General features: G+C 35.5%; 1 long non-coding RNA gene across 1 annotated transcript; it reads right to left on the bottom strand.

Annotated features, from left to right (window-relative positions):
- Positions 1 to 1,646: 1,646 nt before the first annotated feature.
- On the bottom strand, positions 1,647 to 4,672 carry LOC112800972 (uncharacterized). The gene is made up of 3 exons (XR_003201649.3): positions 4,523 to 4,672; positions 4,370 to 4,424; positions 1,647 to 1,828 (listed from the first exon to the last, which is right to left on the bottom strand). It is a non-coding gene; the product is annotated as an uncharacterized lncRNA (long non-coding RNA).
- Between the last annotated feature and the right edge of the window lie 7,007 nt (positions 4,673 to 11,679).

Below are 11,679 nucleotides of genomic sequence, written 5' to 3'. Positions count from 1 at the left end.
ATCATGATTGCAGTTTCATATTTTTCAATTTTGTTTTTTGCACTCTCTTTTTTTGCTTTACTTGCTGCACTAGCTTTCTCCCTAAAAAATCTTTATAGTATCAAGAGTTTAAAGGTTCAAAAGATCCAGGACTTTGCAAATAATTCTCGTCCTACATCCAACAGTTTTTCTTCTTCCATCACCAATCATATCATGAACAACAATGCCACACCAGTCATCTATCAGCATAGATCATTCAATCCTATTCATGATAAGTTGTGTGAAATCAAATTCAAAATCTGATAGCAACAAGCCTTCAATGTTATTCAAGGGCAAGGTTTCAAAGATCACATCATCAAAAAATGCATGCCTCTACAATTTTCATCTACTTCTAATCAAGTGTTGGGAAAATTCAGCAGAGGTTCAAAAAAGAACCTGTCTAATAGCGGAAGGACCAAAAAGAATTTTCTCACAACTTGTGCGATTGAATAGGCAATACCAAAGATACTTCAAGAAACAAATATAACGGCAAAAATTTAAATAATCAGACACCAGAATTTTAATGTGAGAAAACCCTCAAAAGAGGGACAAAAATCCACAAAACCTAGTCCAGTAAAATCTTTCACTATTAGAATAATGGGTACACAATCAGTCTTCCTAGTAGCACTAGGGCATCTCAATAATCAACAAAATACATCACCAAAACTGATGGAATCAACATAAACCCTCCACAAAGTAGCTATCTCAAATCAGACAAAAGAGAAGACAATACAACTAGCAAGTTATATTCTAATATTCATCTCTACACCAGAAATAACATACTAAAATTTCATAAGAAATGGAGCAAGTTTATTGGTTCAATCGGAAAAAAAACGACTTGCCCTTTTCTCCCAAATTTTCTTCTTCTCTTCGACGATGGCGCTACTTTTGTTTCCTTTCAATGAAAAATTAATGAAGTTCCTCTCTCTCTCTCTCTCTCTCTCTCTCTCTCTCTCTCTCTCTCTCTCTCTCTCTCTCTCTCTCTCTCTCTCTCTCTCTCTCTCTCTCTCTCTCTCTCTCTCTCTCTCTCTCTCTCTCTCTCTCTCTCCAGTGTGGCTAAAGCCACTTCACTTTTCTTTTATTTTATTTTTTGCTTTAAGGTTGTGTGGACCCACTTGAGATTGAGAACCCACCAATAAATTTTTTTCTCACCAACTTAAGTGGGGATAGGCTACTCCACCAAGCTCGCTTTCTCTTTGCGGGAATCAAACGTCGCTGCAGGTTGTAACACCCTACCATACTCAATCTTATACTTAAGTCATAAGACTGAGATAGTAAGGTATTACGACCTCTAAAAGTAAGAATATATATAATAATAGTAAAAGAGATATTTAACTAGAAGTTTTGAAAAACGGGTAAAACAAAATCGCAAAACAAAAAGCGCAACACTCAGAAAAGGAATAACTTGCGTGCTAAGAAACCTAAAGGTTCAAGATATAAATAAACGAAAGAACGGAAAGAGAGTTAAGAATACAGTAAAACTAGCTCCTGACTCAGCCTGCGAAGCCAAGGCTGGCCGGAGAATATTTTCATATATATATATATATATATATATATATATATATATATATATATATATATATATATATATATATATATATATACATAAGTATCCTAAATACCCAAAATACAGAAACCAGTCCCTAACTCTCCCTGTAACCTGTATGAGGAACAAAATACTCTAATTTCATGGAGAGAAAGCTAAGTGCTCAAGTACACATATATATATACAAACATAAACCCAAAATATCTCAGGGACTACTTCGCTTCAGGAATCCAGACGTCTAGCGAGGAGCCTCTTGACCTGCATCTGAAAACAACAACACAGTATGGGATGAGAACTGGAGGTTCTCAGCATAGTAAAGGTGCCACGCGTATAATAACTAAGGTCCTGGAAACGCCAGAGCCAATCCTAGAACTCCATTATACAATTGCAAAGCTTAATTTCTAAGCAAAAGCCACAAAAAGGGGTAGGTGGCCTAATGAATTCTAACCTTACATATTCTAAACATAACATTAACTCCAAACCGGTCCACCCTTCCTCCGTTCCTCCATCACCAATTAGTTTACACAGACAAATAAGCAAACAAGGCAAGCACAAATAACTTACAAGTAATACAGATAACAAGTACAACAGATAGCATGTTATAATCACGTAGGCATTCCCAAAAAGTTCACAAACAACCAATTCAAACAATTTGCACATGATGCATGCCTGTCCTATGGCTGTTGATATCAACTGTTGGCTACGTAGCCATCCCGACATCTTCTCAAGCTCAAAATACACCATGGGAAGAATCTCCAAGCTAACATGGGGAGGAGAGAACGCCCCCAAGCTCAATAATATTCATGGGATGAATCCTAAGCTAACATTGGGAGAAGAGACAACACCCCAAGCTGACATAGGAAAAATAATACCCCAAGCTCAATAATAACCAAGCAAAAATTCTGGCTGACATGGGGACAACGCCCCAAGCTCAAGTTATTCAATCATTTCTTACAATTTATCATTTTCATTCTCAATACCAATTCATATCTCATCTCATCATTCTTAACTTTTCTTAACTCATTGCTCATACATTTTATTATTCTTGGTTGATTAACATAATCAATTCTCAACTTTTATTCCTTATTTGTTCTTCATTCTTCTTTCTTCTCTTTATCTCTCGATATCATTGTCTTTAACTTTAACCCTTCCTAGGGGCAACTTACATTTCTTTTCATTTCCTAAGCTTGTTTAATCTAAAACCTTCTTGTGCTGCAAATACTTATGCACGACCTATTTTTCTTGGTAAGGTAACTCTAGAGATCCTAATCTTCAATTTAAGTTAGGTTTTGCTGAATTTGGATTAGAATTGAATTTTTACAAAATTTAGAATTCTGCTACTGCATTTACAAAATTCCAAAAAAACAGACAACAACAGTATTTTTATAAATCCCACAATAATTCTAATTCTAATATGTTGCCTCTAAATTTTGGTGGGATTACAGTCAACATTCTCAAGTTTAAAAACCCACAAGTTTTAGGTTCATATCACTTCATTTGAATAATTAATTATCAATTGGAAGATGTGCTCTGTTTTTATGAATCAGTTCAGAATTTCCAGTAAACAACCCATCTTTCAAATGACTTATCTAAGTCTACAAAATAGATATGGACCTGAAACTTGTTCTCACTTAAAATAGACTGATGAATATTTAAATCCTTTTTGAAAGCAACTCAAAATTCCATTTAAATTCTAAAGTTATAGCATCTGGAAGTTGGTTCTGCAAAACCAGAAAACCAGAAAAATCTGCAGCAACCACTAAACTTCAAAAAATCATATCTTCTAAACCACTTGGCCAAATTCACTGAAACTTTTTTGGAATAATCTTAACTTATACAAATTTGTTAGAAAATTAGATTAGTTCAAAAATCATATCCAGATTATTCTCAGTTTTCATTTTAAGTTGCTGTCCAAACAGATTAGGAATTTCTACAGCAAGACTTCTCAATTTCACTAACCAAATTTAGTCCTCTAGGTTTCCAACTTATACTAATCCACCATTCCTCTCATTCATCACCATATCTACTTTAATTATATCATAACCCTACTCCAAAACCTCAGTTCCATGTACCTATCAGAAATTACCATGATTTATATCATACAAGCACACTTTAAAGCATTAAAACTGTGCACTTCTTCTAACAATAATAAACCAACCAATCAATAGAATTTCAGCAACATCAACCTTACTAACTCATCACCTTCAACTAGAAATTGCATCTAACAATTACCCATTACCCATAATTCTAATCCTTACCCATAAAACCTGCACAATTATAACAAATTAAGCCCCATTTCATTAATACTATCTATTAACACATTAATACTCACACCAATTCATAAAACTCACACATTATTCAAAATTTCACCCTTCCAACCACAAGCATATATACATACATACATTTAACTCCCATTATCAATTACTCAACACAATACCACATCAATTTATTCATTAACATCACAAACACTCATCATTTAACACATTCATCCATTTCAACTTATGCTATAGTGCTTTAGCGTAAGTTTTCACAAAACCTTATATGTTAAACGCGCAAAACCTAAACCATACGTTGGCCAATCACTATATTTAGTCTAAGGTAGCCACCCAAGTCACAACACAGCCCCTCAAGCTTTGAGAAATCACCCAAAATCTTAGCTTTAATCACCACCAAACTTCCAAATGCTTACTTTTCAATTCCCATGCTTATATATAAACTTAATTCACACCTAATACACATGTACACTTCAATTTCAGATTTTACATGATAAATTCAAGATTTGGCTAGGGTTTAGGTCATCCTTACCTTGTATGTGCCTCAATCAAACCAAAGCCCGCTCATTCCTCAACTCAATTTGATCCTATAATCATTAATTTAACCAAAATCTTAACACCCAAAAACCTTAATATTCCCGAATTGAAAAAGAGAGAATAGGAGCTGGAATTTTGATTTCCTCACCTTGAAAGGTACTACGCCTTGTAGAGTTCAACGCTACGGATGCATGGCCGCAAACGGTGCAGCGATCGGAGCTCCGGATCAAAAGTTATCAAGGATTGAAGTTTAGGTGAGGATTTGCTTCTTCTCCTCTTCCATGGCTGCCCAGCAGCGTGTTTAGCATGCAAGAAGGGAGAAAGAAGATCTGAACTCACTTTATTAAGTGAGTGGGTGGGACCCACAGGTTTGGTTTGGGTCTAGTTCAACCAGTTTGGTCCGTTCGGCCCAATCTTGGGCCGATTTCTTTAAAATTAGTGTCAAAATTCTCGTTTTAATTAGCTCTATCTTATTTAATATTAGATTTACATTTTTAATTTTCCTTATTAAAACTTAATTTTTTCTTTAATTATTTGCTAAATTTGCGGAGTTTATATGCTACCCACCTAATTAGAAATTTTGCCCATAAAATTCAAGTTTAGTAACCTAAGATAGTCGCATTGATCATTTCTCTTTTCAGGTTCAAATCCTCAGATGTGTTCTCCCCCCAATTCTTATTCTGTATTTACATTATAAGCAAAGCAATATATCCAAGTTTTAATTCTTTAGTCTCAATTTTGCACCGTTATTCAAAGTAATATTTAATAATGTGTAACTAGTTTCTCTCGAGGAAGTTCAAAACCGTTTCTGCTCTCAAGCGTCTAAACAGTAATGTTTCTAAGGTATGGAAGAATATTAAGGGACCGACATTTTTTTTGGTTAGGCATTATACATGATGCTGACTTAAGCTTGTAAAGATGATAAATCCAGAGGTAATTGAATTATTGGAACGGTGTTTGTTGCAAAATAAAGGGATGCTCTATATGGTGAGTACAACAAGTTCTAGAGATTAACAAGATATACAAGAAGTTAAAGTGCTTTCTCAGAGAGAATGGAGATTCAAGTTTGTTAAGAAGAAGATATAGCGCACCAATTTAAATAAACTTTAGCCTATGTCAACGGATTACCAATTTTACAAAAAAAAGAGCAATTCCACTCACGGCAAGTTTCTAAGATTTATGAATTTATATTATTATGACAAGATAAAGTCGGATTCATTTAGGGGAAGCGAGATTCGTGCAAGTCAGGGATAGGATTAGGAATGTATCCATTCATTATTTAAGAAGAAGTTCGGGGTAGAATTCTATTGTAAGCTACAAAAGAAGGTTAGGTCGATTCGGAATGATTCATTAACGCGCTCTCCGATCCAATTGGTATTTCATACCGGGAATACTTGATTGAATGGATCTCGTCCTCTATTTCATAATCCTTTAAGCTTCTGAGTTCCATCGATTCTAATAGTGTTGTCACACCACTCTCAACCCTCTCGATCCCTATCCTATGACTCAAGTTGTATGTTTACTCTTTCAATCTTCTTTTGCTACATAACTCTAGCTATTATTCTTCAAGAACCTAGTCACTCCCTTGAAGTCAACCAAATACCATTTTGTCTCATTAATAAAAAGTCATTTTTCGATCATTCCCTTTGGAAGTCACAATTCTCACAGCCAGGTGATAGATTATGATAAGTGTTACAGGTCATTATCATGCAAAGCTGTCAAAATTTTAATTACTAGTCCATCATTACCTCTAATCGGAGCATCTGTGCCTTCAGCTCCATCCGTCATCATAGTGTACACTCGTCTCGCCTGCGGAGCTCTCTTAGCATCCTGACTCTTCTTTTCTGGAAAATTTCAAGACATATTTCCAGCTCTTCCATAGTAATAACAGACATCCCAATCGGCCCTACACGGAGTGTTTGGGTGGTACCTTCCACACCTCCTGCAAGTCAAGTCATCCTGCAGAAACTGAGCCTATTTTCCGCGTCCTTTTCCTTGGTTATTGCTATTATTGAACCTCCGGAAGCTACTTTGGCCTTGATGTTGCTGTGGAGCATTGCCACCTCGCTTGAAATCTTGGCCTCGAGGCACAAAATTTCTTCCGTGATCTTCCCTAACAGAGCTTTGGTGATCACTCTTGTCTAATGTCGCCTTTCTCAGACATTCTTCAGCAACTCTGGTTTTGTTTACCAGTTCAGAAAAGGTTCGGATCTCCATCGGTGCAATGAAGCTCTCAATATTGCCCCTAAGGCCACCCTCATACTTGATACACTTCCACTCAGCAAAGTCCTCAGGAGCTTTCTGACAGATACGTGAAAAGCGGCACAGTTCCTCAAATTTGCTTGTGTACTCAGTAACGGTCATCTGGCCTTATTTCAGCTGAAGCAGTTCAAGTTCCTTGCCATTCCTAACTGAGATGGGAAAGTATTTCTTATAGAATTCTTCTCGAAACAACTCCGAAGAGATCACAACCCCATTAGGCTGTAGAATATGCCTCATGCCCTGCCACCAATGTTGAGCTTCACCGTGCAACTGGTAGGTTCTAAACTCAATCCACTGTTCATCAGGAACCTGCTGAGCCTGTAATGCTCGCTCAATAGCTTGTATCTAATTATCCGCATCAGTAGGGTTCGAGATTCCTCTGAAGGTCGGAGGATGAACCTTTAGGAAGGAGGAGAGCGTCATAGGACCATCATCGCCATTATTGCCATTATTTCCATTATTTATTTGGTTTCCTAAGGCTTCGGCTGTCGCTTGCATCACTGCGGCCATATTCCCTAAAGTAGACATGAAGTCTACAGGGTTAGATTATTCCCTGTCGCTTCAGGCATAGCATTTCCTATTCTGCCTCTACCTCGCCCACGTCCGCGTCCACAAGTCGACATCTGGTCCCTATACACACCAAACAAGTGATATCAAGTGATTAGTCTCAATATCACAAGTCTAGTGCTTTAAGTCCCAAATGCATGCTCATGAACGTTTATGCCGCATATATCAGTTAGATATCCTAATAGCATATAGACACATACACAGAGAATGCACAAAAGCATAATCAGTCCGTCCTCAGGAACTATAGGAACGAATTGCTTTGATACCATAATGTAACACCCTACCATACTTAATCTTATGCTTAAGTCATAAGACTGAGATAGTAAGGTATTATGACCTCTAAAAGTAAGAATATATATAATAATAGTGAAAGAGATATTTAACCAGGAGCCTTGAGAAACGGGTAAAATAAAATCGCAAAATAAAAAGCACAACACTCAGAAAAGGAATAAACTGCGTGCCAAGAAACCTAAAGGTTCAAGATATAAATAAACAAAAGAACGGAAAAAGAGTCAAGAATACAGTAAAACTAGCTCCTGACTCAGCCTGTGAAACCAAGGCTGGCCAGAGAATATTTACATATATATACATAAGTATCCCAAATACCCAAATATAGAAACCAGTTCCTAACTCTCCCTATAACCTGTATGAGGAACAAAATAGTCTAATTTCTTGGAGAGAAAGCTAAGTGCTCAAGTACATATATATATATATATATATATATATACAAACATAAACCCAAAATATCCCAAGGACTACTCCACTTCAGGAATCTAGACGCCTAGCGAAGAGCCTCTTGACCTGCATCTGAAAAAAACCACACAGTATGGGATGAGAACCGGAGGTTCTCAGCATGGTAAATGTGCCACATGGTTAATAACTAAGGTCCTGGGAATGCCAGAGGCAATCCTATAACTCCATCATGCAATTGCAAAGCTTAATTTCTAAGCAGAAGCCATAAAAAGGGGTAGGTGGCCTAATGAATTCTAACCGTACATATTTTAAATCTAACATTAACTCCAAACCGGTCCGCCCTTCCTCCACTCCTCCATCACCAATTAGTTTACACAGAAAAATAAGCAAACAAGGAAAGCACAAGTAACTTACAAATAATACAGATAACAAGTACAATAGATAGCATATTATAATCACGTAGGCATTCCCAAATAGTTCACAAACAAGCAATTCAAATAATGTGCATATGATGCATGCCTGTCCTATGGTTGTTGATATCAACTGTCGGTTACGTAGCCATCCTGACATGTTCTCAAGCTCAAAATACACCATGGGGAGAATCCCCAAGCTGACATAGGGAGGAGAGAATGCCCCCAAGTTCAATAATATCCATGGGACGAATCCAAAGCTGACATGGGGAGAAGAGACAACACCCCAAGCTGACATGGAGAAAATAATACCCCAAGCTCAACAATAACCACGGAAAAAATCCCAGCTAACATGGGGACAACGCCCCAAGCTCAAGTTATTCAATCATTTCTTACAATTTATCATTTTTATTCTCAATACCAATTCATATCTCATCTCATCATTCTCAACTTTTCTTAACTCATTGCTCATACATTTTATTATTCTTGATTGATTAACATCATCAATTCTCAACTTTTATTTCATTCTTTGTTCCTCATTCTTCTTTCTTCTTTTTATCTCTCAATATCATTGTCTTTAACTTTAACCCTTTCGAAGGGCAACTTACATTTCTTTTCATTTCCTAAACTTATTCAATCTAAAACCTTATTATGTTGCAAACACTTATGCACGACCTCTTTTTCTTGGTAAGGTAACTCTAGAGATCCTAATCTTCAATTTAAGTTAGGTTTTGCTGAACTTGAATTAGAATTGAATTTTTATAAAATTTAGAATTCTGCTACTGCATTTACAAAATTCTAAAAAAAATAGACAGCAGCAGTATTTTTATAAATTCCATAATAATTCTAATTATAATCTGTTATCTCTAATTTTTGGTGGGATTACAGTCAACATTCTCAAGTTTAAAAACCCACAAGTTTCAGGTTCATATCACTTCATTTGAGTAATTAATTATCAATTGGAAGATGTGCCCTGTTTTTATGAATCAGTTCAGAATTTCCAGCAAATAACCCATCTTCCAAATGACTTATCTAAGTCTACAAAATATATATGGACCTGAAACTTATTCTCACTTAAAATAGACTGATAAATATTTAAATCTTTTTTGGAAGCAACTCAAAATTTCATTTAAATTCTAAAGTTATAGCATCTGGAAGTTGGTACTGCAGAACCAGAAAACCAGAAAATTCTGCAACAACTACTAAACTTCAAAAAATCATATCTTCCAAACCACTTGGACAAATTCCTTGAAACTTTTCTGCAATAATCTTGACTTATAGGAATTTGTGAGAAAAATAGATTAATTCAAAAATCATGCGCAGATTATTCCTAGTTTTAGTTTTAATTTGCTGTCCAAACAGATTAGGAATTTCTATAGCAAGACTTCTCAATTTCACTAACCAAATTTAGTCTCTAGGTTTTCAACTTATACTAATCCACAATTCCTCTCATTCATCACCATATCCACTTTAATTATATCATAACCCTACTCCAAAGCCTCAATTCCATGTACCTATAAAAAATTACCACAATTTATATCATACAAGCATACTATAAAGCATTAAAATTCTGCACTTCTTCTAACAATAATAAACCAACCAATCAACAGAATTTCAACAACATCAACCTTACTAACTCATCACCTTCAACTAGAAATTGCATCTAACAATTACCCATTACCCATAATTCTAACCCTTACCCATAAAATCTGCACATTTATAACATATCAAGGCCCATTTCATTAATACTATCTGTTAACACATTAATACTTACACCAATTCATAAAACTCATACATTATTCAAAATTCCACCCTTCCAACACAAGCATATATACATACATATATTTTACTCCCATTATCAATTACTCAACACAATACCACATCAATTTATTCATCAACATCACAAACACTCATCATTTAACACATTCATCCATTTCAACTTATCCTATAGTACTTTAGCCTAAGCTTTCACAAAATCTTATATGTTAAACGCGCAAAACCTAAACCATACCTTGGCCGATAACTATATTTAGTCCAAGGTAGCCACCCAAGTTACAACACAGCCCCTCAAGCTTTGAGAAACCACCCAAAATCTTAGCTTCAATCACCACCAAGCTTCCAAATGCTTACTTTTCAATTCCCATGCTTATATATAAACTTAATTCACACCTAATACACATGTACACTTCAATTTCAGATTTCACATGATAAATTCAAGATTTGGCTAGGGTTTAGGTCATCATTACCTTGTATGTGCCTCAATCAAACCAAAGCCCGCTCATTCCTCAACTCAATTTGATCCTATAATCATTAATTTAACCAAAATCTTAACACCCAAAAATCTTAATATTTCCGAATTGAAGAAAAGAGAATAGGAGCTGAGATTTTGATATCCTCACCTTGAAAGGTACTGGGCTTTGTAGAGTTCAACTCCACGGATGCATGGCCGCAAACGATGCGGCGATCAGAGCTCTGGATCAAAAGTTATAAAAAATTGAAGTTCATGTGAGGGTTTGCTTCTTCTCCTCTTCCATGGCTGCCCAGCAACGTGTTTAGCATGCAAGAAGGGAGAAAGTAGATCTGAACTCACTTTATTAAGTGAGTGGATGGGGCCCACGGATCCGGTTTGGGTTTGGTTCAATCGGTTTGGTCTGTTTGGCCCAATCCTAGGCTGATTTCTTTAAAATTGGTGTCAGAATTCTCGTTTTAATTAGCTCTATCCTATTTTAATATTAGATTTACAATTTTAATTTTCTTTATTAAAACTTAATTTTTTCTTTAATTATTTGATAAATTTTCGGGGTTTACATAGGTAAACTCTTAGTCATCATATCTGAATCATTATCATCAGTATGGATCTTCTCAAGTTCATATGACTTCATCTCAAGCGCTTGACGTATTCAATGATACCTCACCTCTATGTGCTTTGATCTGGAATGAAACATCAGATTCTTGCTAAGATGGATAACAATCTGACTGTCACAAAATAACACAAACTTCTCTTGATTGGTGCCTAACTCTTGTAGAAACTTCTTCATCCCCAAGAATTCCTTAGAAGCTTCAACAACAGCAATGTATTCTACCTCTGTAGTAGACAAAACAACATATTTCTAAAGTCGAGATTGCCACGACACAGCTTCCCCTATAAAAGTCATCATATAAACAGAAGTAGACTTTTTTAAATCAAAATCCCTAACCATATCCATATCTATGTAACCATTCAACACAAGTTGACCATTCCCAAAACATAAACAAACTTTGAAATTTATTATATTATATTATATTATATTATATTTATACATGTATCTTTCATCATTTTATTAAATGAAAATAGGTTTTTTAATAGAAAAAATTAACAATCGAACTAACCATG

Source organism: Arachis hypogaea, chromosome 5 (assembly GCF_003086295.3).
Source record: "Arachis hypogaea cultivar Tifrunner chromosome 5, arahy.Tifrunner.gnm2.J5K5, whole genome shotgun sequence".
NCBI classification, from domain to species: Eukaryota; Viridiplantae; Streptophyta; class Magnoliopsida; order Fabales; family Fabaceae; genus Arachis; species Arachis hypogaea.
This window is presented reverse-complemented; position numbering and strand designations above follow the sequence as displayed.